This window comes from Elephantulus edwardii, unplaced genomic scaffold, assembly GCF_000299155.1.
Source record: "Elephantulus edwardii isolate Elephantulus edwardi_28Jun2011 unplaced genomic scaffold, EleEdw1.0 scaffold00015, whole genome shotgun sequence".
Taxonomy (NCBI): Eukaryota; Metazoa; Chordata; class Mammalia; order Macroscelidea; family Macroscelididae; genus Elephantulus; species Elephantulus edwardii.
Window position 1 is genome coordinate 17,817,341 of NW_006399765.1, and position 13,795 is coordinate 17,831,135.

Sequence of the window (13,795 nt, forward strand, 5' to 3'; positions counted from 1 at the left end):
AGTCGAGTACGACTCATAGTGACCCTATGAACAAAAGATCTGAACTGTGCTCTGTCCTGTGCCATCCTCACACTTCCTGACACACAAGAGCGCATTGCAGCCATCACTGGGGTCAATCCACCTGGTCAAGGGTCTTCCCCTCCTTCACAGACCCTTCCCCCTTCCCAACATCATGTCCCTTTCCAAGGAATAGCCCCTCCTAGCAACATACTCACTGAAAGTACATGAGGTGAAGCCTTATCATTCTTGCCTCCAAAGAGCACTCCAGCTGCACCCTTTCCAAGACATATCTGTTTGTTCTTTGGCCATACTTGATGCCTGCTTCTGTCATCCACATTCATTGTCCAGCTCTCAGATGCATAGCAAGTTATCAGAAAAACTATGACCTGAAACAGATGCACCTTATTCTTCAAACTGACATCATTATTCCTCAATAATTTGGAGAGGTCCCTAACTACAGACTTCCCCAGTGCAATGTGTTTCCTTATGTCCTGACTGCTGGTACCAACTGGTGTTATTTGTGGATCCAAACAAGATGAAGCTGTTGACAGCTTCAATCTCCTCTCCATCCATCATGATGTTGCCCACTGGTCCAGCGGTAAGAATCTTTGTTTTCTTGACATTGAGATGCAATCCATCCTGAAGGCTGCATTCCTTGATCTTCTGCAGCAAGTGTGGGGGTGATTAGGAAGATAAGATGAAATCTGTGTCACTAAATGATAAACCTGGAAAATGCTAAATTGGCAAATGTTGTGTTAGATTTATTTTACAATTAAAATGGACAAAATAAACAGAAGTCATAACGAAATGTATCAGGAGCGCCTTTGTCTTATTATTTTCAGTATCACACATATCACTCCCTCTCCACCGTTGTAGGTTGTTAGCAGCAGCACCGCCTAGTGTGTACGTTTTGTCATAGCACCTTCTTATTGAATACCATTCAGGGAGAATTGACTTACAGTTGACTTTTCAGCCTATTTTTTAGAGGCTGTAAATCTCACAGGAGAAGCTTGCCCACCTTTCTCTCTCAGAGAAGCTGGTGGAGTCGAACCATGTGCTTTTGGGTTGGCAGTACAATCCTTTACCACTAGGCCATCAAAGCTACCCACCTCATCTACTGGAATTACTTGAGTAGACCCTGATTGATGGTGACTCCCTGAGGGTCAGAGTATAGCTGTGCTCCACAGGGTTTCCAGGGGCTGAGTTTTCAGAAGCAGGTCACCAGGTCATTCTTCCAAGGCACTTCTGGGTGGACCCAAACTTCCAACCTCTAAGTTAGCACTTGTGTGTGTTAAACCACTTGCTTGCAACATACAGAGCCTCCAGTTACTGCAATAACCATCCTTTACCCACATTTGGCTTCTCAGTTCCAAAGGGCAATGCTTTTCTCCCCCTCCTGCTCCGGCTACATAAGAAATGACCAAAATCTACATCAGACTAGTGAGTTCCAAGTCCAACTTCAAGCCCTGCCCAAAATAGCCCCCTGAGTGTGTCCTGCCTGAAGTGCAGTCATAAACATGATCTCATGCCACAGTCCTAACGAGAAGGAGCTGTGGCACTCGAGTGGTTAAGTGCTCGACTGCTGACAGGAAGGTCAATAGTTTGAGCCCACCCGCCACTCAGCAGAACAAATGTGGCAGACTGGTTCTGTAAGGATTATTGTTGGTAGGTGTGACCAAGTCTGTTCCGATTCATAGGGACTTTATGGGCAGCACAACAAGGCACTATCTGGTCCTGAGCTAGCCTCAAAATATGTGCGAGCCCATTGTTGCGGTCAATGCATCCATACAACTTGTCGAGGGCCTTCCTCTTTTTATCCGACCTTCTGCTTTTCAAAGCTTGAAGTTCCTTTCCAGGGACTGGTCCCACCTATTAACATGTCCACAACATGTGAGACAAAGCTTGGACAGCCTCATGTCTAAGGAGCATTCTAGATATTTCTTCCAAGTGAATTGGAAGTAAATCCTTCTGGGAGTCCACAGTGTGGCCAATACTCTTTGCCAATGCTACAGTTCAAAAGCACTGGTGAGCTCTGGTGGCCCAGTGGCAAGAAGCTGCACTGCAATCCCAGAGGTGCGAGGTTTTCGAATCCACCAGACGCTCTGCTGGAGGAGGGACAATCTCCTCCTGTAACAGTCAGATCCGATTTGACGGTACACACATACACATAATAATAATTTTTTTGAAAAACCCCAACAAAAGCATTAATAATTCTTAGGGAGCTCTGGTGGCCTAGTGGTCAAAAGCTGTGTTGTAATCCCGAAGGCACAGGCTTCAATTCCACCAGCTGCTCTGTGGGAGAAGGATGGCCAGTCTCCTCAAATACGATTAACTGCACCTGGGTCAGCTAAGGGTTGGTTCCGACTCAACAGTACACAGAAACAATTCTTCAGTGCCTTTTTCATTATCTAACTCTCACATGCATATGAGGCAACAGCTTAGTCAGGTGTCCCTTAGTCCTCAAGCTGACCTCTTCACTTTGTAACATTTCCAAGAAAGGTTTTTACGACAGATTTGCCCAAAGTAACATGCCATTTGATTTCTTGATAGTTGCTTCCATAGGGGCTGATTGTAGATCCAAGTAAAATGAAATCTCTGACAATCCATCTTTTGTCCATTAATTATTATGTTTATTTGTCTGATTGTTGGGATTTTTGTGGGGTTTTTTGTGTTGAGATGTAATCCTTATTGAAGGCTGTCTTTCCGCCTCCCCACTAGTTTATCAGAGAGAGATCAGCTGGCCCAGTGGACAGAAAGCAATGCTATCAAGCCAAAGGTGGGTGACTTTTAATCCGTGGCCCTCAGGCCAGTCTTTCACTGTTTTTGTTCAGACATTCCTCTAGGTCAGATAGCCCTGGTGTACAAGTTGTGGTTGCCGTGAGGCTGAACACTGTGACACTGATGTGTCAAATGCGTTAATGGTCGGTTACCAATGTGGACAGTGTGGGGTGGAGCTCCCCGATTAAAACAAGCTTGGAAGGAAGAGTGGCATCCACTTCCATAATAGCTTGCCTCCAGAAACCCTATGAACCTGGAGAGAGGATGAAAGGCACCCAAGCATCGAGGACTCTCCTTTTTAGGGTCACTATGAGTTGCCTGTGACTCGATGGCACTTAACAACAACTAGTTTATCTACAAAATTCTAATACAAATTTGAACAAATTCTTTCAATTTCACTCACTCCCACCCATCAAATTAATTGTACAACCCAATGACTAATCCCCTCCTCCCCCTGCACATCCACATCTCTCTGCTTCCAGCCTCTCCCACCCCTCCTGGATCTTCATACTCATTCTTTTTTTTTAAATTTTTGAAAAAATTTTATTATTTTTGTGTGCGTGTTCCATCAAATCAGATCTGACTGGGACAGGAGGAGATTACCCCTCCTTCCCCGGTAGAACATCTGGTGGATTCAAACCGTGCACCTCTGGGACTGTAGTTACAGCTTCTTGCCACTAGGCCACCTGAGCTCCCCTTTCATACTCATTTTACAATAACAGTTTTATACTTTGACTTCGTCATTAAGTGCTTCGAGTCCGCTTCCTTTTCAACAAGTGCCATCTACAGTGCAAGTTGTTAATGAGCCTTCCTTCAATATTGATCCCACATTCTTCTTCACAGAGTCCAGCTCTTCAGATTATTTGCTCAGCATACAGGTCAAGTGACGATAGCGGAAAGATACAACAATGATGCCCAGTTTTTCTGACTGTAAATCATATCATGAAGTAATATCTGTTTGTTCTGTTTGAACCATTGCCTCTTGTTTAAAAGGTTCCATTTATACAATAAAGTATTCATATACCCATTCTTCACAATGTTATTCATAAATTGTTACGATCCACACAGTGAAATGCAGATAGAGAGCAGAATCTGGCTTGAATTTCTAGCAGTTCCTTGTTGATGTACTGCTGTAACTGTTTTTAAATTGTCATCTTGCAAAATTTTGCTTGTGTATGCTATTACTGATTCTGTTCAGTAATTTCTGCATTCTACTGGGTCTGCTTTCTCTGAAGTGGGCACAAATATGAATCATTTCCAGTTAGTTAGCCAGGTTCTCCACATTTTTTAGTGAAGATTGTTGTTGTTGAGTATGGTCAAGTCAGAACAGACTCATAGCTGACTCTCTAGCAGGTTTTCAGAGGTAATAAATGGCACAGGAGGAGACATCCCATCTTTTGCCATGGAGCAGCTTCTGGATTCGAACCATGTGCCTTTGGGATTACAGCACACCTTACAAATAAACCTCAGACTGGAAAAGCCTACAGAACAGTTCTACACTCAGAATGAAGTCAATAGCAATGGTGGTTGTGTGTGAATTTGTCATTTTTTTTTAAATCATAGCATTTACAAGTAGCATTGGCAGGCTACAAAATGCTTCCACTAAGCTGTGGTATATTCACACAATGGAATACCATGCTGCATTGAAAAACAAGGAACTCAGGCAATATTATTCAAAATGGGTGAGCCTGGAGGACATTATGCTGAGTGAAATATCTCAGTTGCAAAAGGACAAATACTGCATGATGCCACTGCTGTAAAATGGGACTGATATCAGGGTTGGAGTAAGACTGAGGAAAAACTGGATAAATTGTGTATACTGCACTCAAACAGATGAGGGAGTGAATAATTTAAAAGCGATGTATGATAGGGTATTATGATTATCACAAGAATCCACAATGAAGGTTGCATAGTGGAATGTACTTGGGGCGGTGGGAAGGGTGCGGGGGGATTGTGTACCAGGGAGGGAGTCTTTCTTTTACTTTTCAAAGAGAGGAGAGAAGGGGCGGGGCTGGCGGGAAAGAAGTGCAGAAATGAATGAATGGAAATCCATAATCTCTGTAAATGTTCATTAAAATTATTAAAAAATAACAAAAAAAGTATTTAAAAATTACTTCCACTGATAACAATCACAACTAGCTTTCAGTAAATGCTTCCTGTGTGCCAGGCGCCATGCCAAGAGCCATATGTCCATTTTCCTCGGGAACTTCTAACATAACATTTGAAGCGTATATGTTGTGTTGTTGTTGTTATTTGCTGTGAAGCCAACTGTAACTCATAGCGACCCAATGCACAATAGCTCTGAACTCTGCTGTATTCTGAGCCAATCTCACTGCCTCTGACGCATCTGACCCCATGACCTCAGTTACTATGTCAATCCATCTCATGCACTGTCCCTCCATTCTTCCAAGCATGATGTCTTTCCCCCAGGACTCGTCCCTCCTGGAAACAGGTCCAAAGAATGTGAGACAGAACTTCAAAATCCTTGCCTGCAAGGAGTAACTTGGTGATAATGTTCATTTGAAGACTAAGATGCACCTGATACAGGCAATGGTCTTCGCAATTACTTGCTACGCATCAGAGAGCTGGACAATGACTAAGGGACACAGAAAAAGAATTGATGCCTTTGAGCTATGGTGTTCGAGAAAGCATTGAACAGCAATCCAAGAGATGCACGGTTCAAATCCACCAGATGCTGTGCTGGAGAAGGAGGAACAATCTCCTCCTGTACCAGTCAGATCTGATTTGACGGTACACACACACACACACACAAATAATAAAATATTAAAAAAAGAAAAAAAGAGAAAGCATTGAACATCCCATGGACTGCCAACAGAGCAGGCAGGTCTGTCCTAGAGAGGGCGAATAAGCTCTGTCTGGTTGTGAGGTGGGTTTTTTTTTGTGTTTTTCTTCCCCTTTTTTCAATAATACACTTCCGGCATCTTCCCAGGTCAACAAACAAAGGTTGATAAGTACTTGATTCAAAGGCTGAGAAACTTAAACAGTCGGCACCCACTGAACAGGTGAAGATCAGTAACAGTTAACATTTATTGAATGCTTATTACACACCGGGTCCCATGCTGATTGTTTACTGTGAACTCTCTCTCATTTGATCGTCAGACAATCTTGCAATAATGTCAACTATTACTCAGATGAGAAATCTGAATCACGAAGAAATAAAGGAACGGCTCCAAGGTCAGACAGCTGGTGTAGGTGGTAAAGCTGGGATTCAAAGGCATGTCAGTCTGGTGGTGGTGCTGGACTCTTACCTGAGGGCCATGTAGGAGAGGACGCACAGGAAAGGCCTGAATGAGGAACATATTAAGTGATGAAGCCTGAAGGCTGCCAGGAAGGAGGTGTGGATTGAGGCCACATCTACAAAATCATAGTCCTCCACTGTGAGGGAATCAATGAAGACTTCTTGGAGGTGGTATCAGTTTGAAAAACTAAGTCTCCAGCCAGAAAAAAGAAGCCTCTTTGTAATTTTCCAGCTCCTGAGGGTCGAAAGCAAGGATTTCACATCGGATGAACCTGGGTCCAAATCGTAACTGTGCCATTTTCTAGTTATTTCTTCTTAAACAACAATTCTATTGAGTCTGCTCTGACTTCGTAGCTAACCAATAGGACAGAATCCATAGGGAGCTCTAGCAGCCTAGTGGTAAGAAGCCGCACTGCAGTTCCAAAGGCACACGGTTCAAATCCACCAGCTCCTCTGTGGGAAAAAGATAGACAATCTCCCCCATGCGATTCGCTATGGGTTAGTTCCAACATGACGGCAAACAACAACAACACAGGACAGGATAGAACTTCCCCGGAGGATTGCTTGCCCGGCCTGTAATCTTTACAGAAGCAGATTGCCACACCCCTCTCCCATGAAGATCCTGGCAGTTTCAGACCATGAGCCTTTCAGTGAGGATCCGTCCTCACAATCTCTGTATAAATCCATTGATGCAGTCACTGTGTCAATGCGTCTCGTTGATCATTCTACATGTACTTATTTATTAACCCGTGGACCCCATGGAATGTTTATTAGACTCCCCAAAGCTCAAGTTTTTAATATATGAACACAGTACATGGTGTGAGCCTTTGAAGGTCATGAAGACATAGTAAACCAGCACCTACATGGCATAGTGGTTAGCACATAGTAGGTGTTAGCGCACAGTAGGTATTTCACAGTGATTCTTTGATTACAGTTACACCTCAGCCGTCCTCTGGCCACTCAATTAAAGGACGGAAACCTTCTCCCTTGCAGGTACAGGCACACATCATTTCACCACACTTCACTTTTATCTCCCTTCATAGAGATTATACTTTTTTACAAATTGAAGCTGCTTTTTATTTTAATATAAAATTTGTATTTGATACTGGCTTACTGACAAAGTTCATATACATTGTGTTTCACACCAGATCTTTCCTATTTCTTTACTCCACCCCTCCCCTCACTCATCAAATTGTGCGACCCTGAGGGGAGGGAATTGTACAATAATGAAAGAATTTCTTTTCAAAGAGAAAAGCGAACTGGAGTGGGGTAGGGAGGAAAATGTACAACAATGAATGAATGGAAATCCACGGTCCCTACAAACTTTCATTAAAATCTCAATTAAAATTTAAAAAAATGTTTTAAAAGGAAAAAGAAGGGGGGGGAGAGATTGTATAACAATGAAAGAATTTTTCTTTTACTTTTCAACGAGAAGAGCAAACTGGGGGAGAGGGCAGGGAGAAAAGTACAATGTGAATAGAATTCCAAAGTCTCTGTAAACTTTCATTAAAATTAATAATAATTATAAAAAAGTATATGAGCTTTGTAAGCAAACCAGTATAAAATAAAAATTTTCTTTTAAAAAATGAAAAAAAATTGCACAACCCTATGATTAACCTACCCCGTGCCCTTCCTCACCCCTCTGCTCCTCCCTCTCCCCCTTAGATCCTCATACATGTTTTACTAGTTACCTATTTCTACAACAATGGTCTTATACAGTATTTGTCCTTATAGGACTGAGTTAGTTCACTCAGCATAATGCTCTCCAGTCCCTCCCACAAACTGAAGCTCTGTGGCAATTCTGCACCAAGCAGGTCTACCAGCACCATTTTCCCAGCAACATGTGCTCACTTAATACACATTTTACTAACCCTCATGATATCTGTATACTTAGTAGATGCCCTCTCCCATTGCTGGGGAGCCCAGTTTGACTCAGAGTGGACCCCCAAGTGGGTTTCCAAGCTGTAAAGCAGGGGATTGCCCATCTTTGTCCTGTGGAGCAGCTGGTGGATGTGAACACCAGAGACACTCAGCCTTTGGGCCAGCAGTACAGCTTTCTATCAATCATGCCACCAGAGGCCCCTGGCTAATAGATGCCCCCCAAACCCCACTTCTTTTTTTTTTAAATAAATGTTTATTTTATGTAAGAAAAGTAATATTTAAACATTATCCAAAGCTTGTATTCAGTTTAGCAAGTACAAAACAAGACTTCTGAGAAAAAGTTCACAATCAGGTACAAAATATTTGAGAATATACTTTTACATTCAGTGGATTTTTAAAAATAAGTTTTGCTAATGTAGCTTAAAACAAAATATATCCATAGCGCCAGTTAAACAGTCCTTATTGAGGAATTTCTCTCCTTGGACAGATAGGTGTCATTTTAAAGTAAGAATTTCCTTTAAAACAATGGTAAACTTAGTTCAACAATGTACTTATTCAAATGCCTTAACATTTCCTGGACAAATAACATTTTTATGCTTACTCTTCAATGAGCTTTTAAAATCATTTTAATGAAGAAATTTCAGTGAAGCACATGATGGTACCACCCAGTATCTGATACAAAAGCATTCCCTGTGGTCATCGCAAAATCACATCATATTATAAGGCTTCTGCTTCTCCATGTATATCTTTTTGTAGGTTTGAAACATTGTTTTTGAACTTTTTACTGGGTTTTGTGATGTCTCAAGTCCTTCTGCACTGAGGCTTCTCTTCGGCAGTTTTGATTTAGGCAAAATATTGTTATCTATTTTTGGTGGCTGGCTTCCCGCATCCTTTTCTCCGTATTAACACATTTTAGCCATGCTTCTTTTGTACTTTTTATTCCTGAAACTTGAATAGGTGCTTGCTCTTTCTTAGGTATAGGCTTCTGCTTCCATTGGTCCCAAACCCCACTTCTGTAGAGCTGATTCTGACTTATGGCAGGGCAATAGGACAGAGCCCTTTAGGGGTTCTAGGGCTGCGAATCTTTATAGGATGAGGCTGTTTCATCTTTCTTCCACAGAGTGGCTGATGGATTTGAACTCTTGACCTTTTAATGAGCCTCCCAGTGTTTAAGTTTCAATGCCTCTAGAACACTTTGATAGACTCCAGGATAGTACAGACATGACTCGCCCAGGACATGAAGTTGGTCCTTCTCTATGTCTCCTCCCCTCCCCCATAGGTACGACCAGGGGTCCAGGGCCAAGAGGAGGAAGGGGGGGAAGGGTCTCACTTTAGTTGCACCACCCTGACTGGCCTTGAACTCTTGGAACTTAGACACTGGTCTGTGGGTAGCATAAACTGTGATTCGATGCTAATGTAAAAGTTGGAGGTTCAAATTCAATGGCCCCTCTAAAGAAAGGCGTGGACTTCCGCTTCCATGAAAGAGTAAACCAAAAAATGCCCTGCCCTTGATTCCAGCTCATGGCAACCCGCCATTGTGTTTCTGGGGCTTTCTCCTGACGAGCAGCTCAAACCACTCAAAGCGCAGTGGGCTCAAACCATTGACCTTTCAGCTAGCCCATGATGGGTGCCCTGCATCCCGAGGGCTCCTTCCTGGAGGAGTACCGTTGCTCTAGTCTGTAATACGAAGCTTCCTAGGGAATTGTCTGGCTGTTCCAATCCATCAGCCACGACTCTGGAGAAAGATGGGCAGCTGAGTTGGAACTGAACCACAGCTAACCTGCAGCTGAGTTTCCAAGGCTGTAAATCACACGAGAGGAGAGTGGCACATGGCGGGATGTTAATAGCACAGTGGAGGCTGGGCTGAGCAGGCCCTTAGGCTGGTACTGATGGGGCCACGGGTGTGCAGACCCCGTCTCTCATTAGCCCAGATCCTGTCTGGGAATGCTGTAGCCCAGCTGGGCTCCAGGGCACCTGGGAACAGAGAGAATGTCCTGTACTTCCAAGAAACTGTGCTGACTCAGGTTAGAGAATCCGTGTGTGACCAGGAAAAACAGAACTGGACTCTCACCTCTTCTGGGAAGCACACACAGCCAGGCCACGGGCACATCACGCCCCTGAGCCTGACCCTTGGCCAGCTCTGGAGGCCCAGAACAAGAAGGCTGGCACACAGAGACCCAGGAGTCTCCGGATCTTTGAGACACTCAGGACCCACAGGGTCCCAAGCATTGCATGGGGCAGGCATGTGCAGTGCCTGCCAAGCCGCTGGCTTCTTCCAGCCCTGATGTGGACCCTGCCCGAGCCAAGCCAGGCTCTGGATGGCTGGCTGGGCAGCCTGTGACCTCAGGTTGGGTCAGGCCCCTGAGATGAACATCTCCGCTTAAGAGCACGGAACATTTCGTTCTTTAGACTTCCTATGATCAGTGGGTGGAGCATCCCCACCCCCAATCCAAACCCCACAAAACTGTGTGTGTGTTTTCCCCTCTGTCAGATGCAGGCTAGCAAGGACCTCCCCCTCTGAGGGCTGTTGTGAAAATCAGGTAATGAGTATTAAGGGTAGCACACACATTGGCAGGCAGGCAGCTCGGGGGAGTCCCTGAGTGATTCAGATCCATTTTTAACTGAAAGGTTGTTAGTTCAAACCAACCCAGAAGCACCTCAGAAGCTAGGCCTGGCAAGCTCTGGGGGCCTAGTGGCAAGAAGCTGTACTGCAATCCCAGAGGTGCGTGGTTCGAATCCACCAGATGCTTTGCTGGAGAAGGAGGGACAATCTCCTGTACTAGTCAGATCCGATTTGGTGGTACACTCACACAAAATAATAAAATTATTTTTTTTAAAAAGCAGCAGCAGCTAGGCCTGGTGACCTGCTTCTAGAAAGCTCAAAGCCATTAGATACTGCAGGGACCAAGTTCTATCCTGACCTAATTGGGATTGCCGGGGTCAGAAAGACTCAGTGGCAACTGGTTGGTTGTGCCAAGTTATTATTATTGTTACAAACACTAGATACTAAAAAAAAAAAACAACCCCAAGAACAAAAATCCAACGAAAAAAGCCAAAACCACCAAACCAAGAATAGCCAGAATCTAGGAGTCTCTGGCTCTTTGGAACACCCAAGCCCCATGGGGTCCCAGACTCCACAGGGGCAGAAGGCATGTCCAGTGCCTGCCAAGCCCCTGGCTTCTCTCAGCCCTGACAGGAACCCAGTCCAAGCCAAGCCAGGCTCTGGATGGCTGGTTTGGGCAACCCGTGACCTCAGTCTAGAATAAGACTATGGCTCCAGGAGCCAGGCTGCCTGGGGTCGAAACTAGGCTGCTGTAACATCTTCTGTGTGGCCACATGTAAGATTCACAACCTCTCTGAGCCTCAATTTCCTCTTCTGTAAAACGGGAATAATAGGGTTAAATATGATTGGATAAACTTAACTTTTGCTGTTGTGTACTGTCAAGTTGGAAGCAACTGGCAGCTAGCCCTCCGGTGGGGGGGTGGTTTCAGAGGCAGTAAATCCCACGGGAGGAGATTTCTTATCCTTCTTCCCACAGAGCAGCTGGTGCCTTTGCGATTGCAGCACAGCTTCTTACCATCATGCCAGCAGAGCTCCCGTGGTAATCACGTAATAAGCATTAAAGGAGCTCTGATGGCTTGGCGGTAAGGGGTTGCAATGCCAACCCAAACGAAGGCAGTTCAAATCTGTCTGCTGCTCCCCGGGAGAAAAATGAGCAATCTCCTCCTGTGTGATTTATTGCCTCAGAAAACTCGCTGGAAGGTCAGCTACGAGTCAGTTCCAACTCAATGGTACATAACAACATGACAATAAGCATTAACTGTTTTTAATCAGATTCACAACGATGTTTCTATTGGCACTGCGATCAGAGAAGTACAGAGATTTGTAACGGGATGAACAGAGAAGGCAGCTCATATTTGGTGAACACCTTCTCTATATCCGATGCTACCAGAACAACCCCTCCACACACACACACACACACACACACACACGTGAGGTAGAATCTTCTGTGATTATCTTTAAAATTATATTGTAAAACAAAACACAGATACAAAAACTCTCATACAAATTATATTTATACCATATGAAGTTATCTTAAGGCAAACACTCCTGTAATCTATCACCCAGGTAAAAAAAAAAATAATTTCTAGCTACCCCAAAACTGTTCCCTGTGCTTCTTCCTACTCACACTGCTCCCCCTGGAAGTACTACCAGCTTGATTTTTTATAGTAAATATTTCCTTGTATTTCTTTATCGTTTAATCATTCAAGTATATATCCGTAGATACTAGAACTTAGTCTTACCTATTAAAAAAAAAACCAAACCAAAACCAACCAACCAAACAGACAGAAAACCAGCTTGAATTCTTTCTCTCAATCAGTTGTGTGGGTTTTTTTTTTAATAATAAATATGTTTTCTTTAAAATCTGTGCTTCGGTGAAAGCCGGCTGAGACTCGGTTGGCATCAGCCTCTAAGTCACTTTAAGTCTGTAGATTTTCTCCTCTATCCTAGCCTCTTTCTAACAGTCTCTGACACAGGCTTTCCCCCCCAAATTCAGAGTGTTGTTTACTGCGTCCACGCGATATGGTTCATCAAGGTTCCGTGACCTCTGCGTCTTCTGGAAACGGGCAGCTGGCTCAGACCCAGCCTCCATCCCTTTGTCATGATTATCAGCGGGGCTGGCTAGATTCTGTTATCAAAAAGCACACAAATGCCTGACGTTTGCTCGGTTTTGGTGTTAACCGCCACCGCGCACCATGCCTGAGGTTATTGTGCCATCGAGACCCCATCGAGTCCGTCTCACCTCACAGTGAGCCGGAGCCAGTCTTTGGAAAGGGACATCATGCTGGGAAATGTAAAGGGTCAGCGAAGATCCTCAATAAGATAGACCAGTGACCGCAACAATAGGCTTGAGCTGCGTGGAGAGCAAGCCAATGTCACCAGCACAGGGCAAAGTCCTGTCTCTTGGTGAGCTCTGGTGGTCTAGTGGCAAGAAGCTGCACAGCAAACCCAGAGGTACGTGGTTCAAATCCACCAGACGTTCTGCTGGAAAAGGAAGGACAATCTCCTCCTGTACCGCTCTGATCCAGTTTGACAACACATGCATGCATGCATAAATAACATACCTACATACATACCCAAGTCCTGCCTCCTGCACACAGGGCCACTATGAGTTGCAGTCTACTCAACAGCACTTAACAACAACTAAACACTTTTTCAGGGAGCTCTGGTGGCCTAGGGGCAGGAAGCTGCACTGCAATCCCAGAGGTACATGGTTTGAATCCACCAGATGCTCTGCTGGAGAAGGAGGGACAATCTCCTCCTGTACCAGTCAGATCCGATTTAATAGTACACACACACACACACACACACACACACACAAAATAATAATATTTTTAAAAGCAAAAAAAAAAAAAACAAAAAACACCACAACCCTTTTTCGAGCTGAACTCTCTCAAACTCTCGTTGCCATTGAGTCAGAGTCAACGTATGGCTGGCCAACCCTCGAGCGAATTATTAGAGGCTGTAAATCACAGCTGAGGAGATTGTTTCTCTCTCTCCCACTGGACTTGCTGGATTTGACTCACCAGAGAGGCAGCTCCCTACAGCCTATGGCACCAGAGCTCTCGGCTAGATTGGAATGCTCTTAGCAATGCACGGAAGCACATCACCATCCAGGAAGATGACTTGGGACCGGACAGTGCTCATGTTGTAAGTAGGGTTATCACGGGCCAGATCTGCTCAGTGGTAACTAACAGTCACAACAACAAATCATTTAGCCTTTGACCTTACAGAAAGCCTCATACACGCACCTCTTTCAGAGCAGCTCACATCTTTCCCAAGGTCAAGTGCTGGTCTCAAACTCTCTCTTTTTT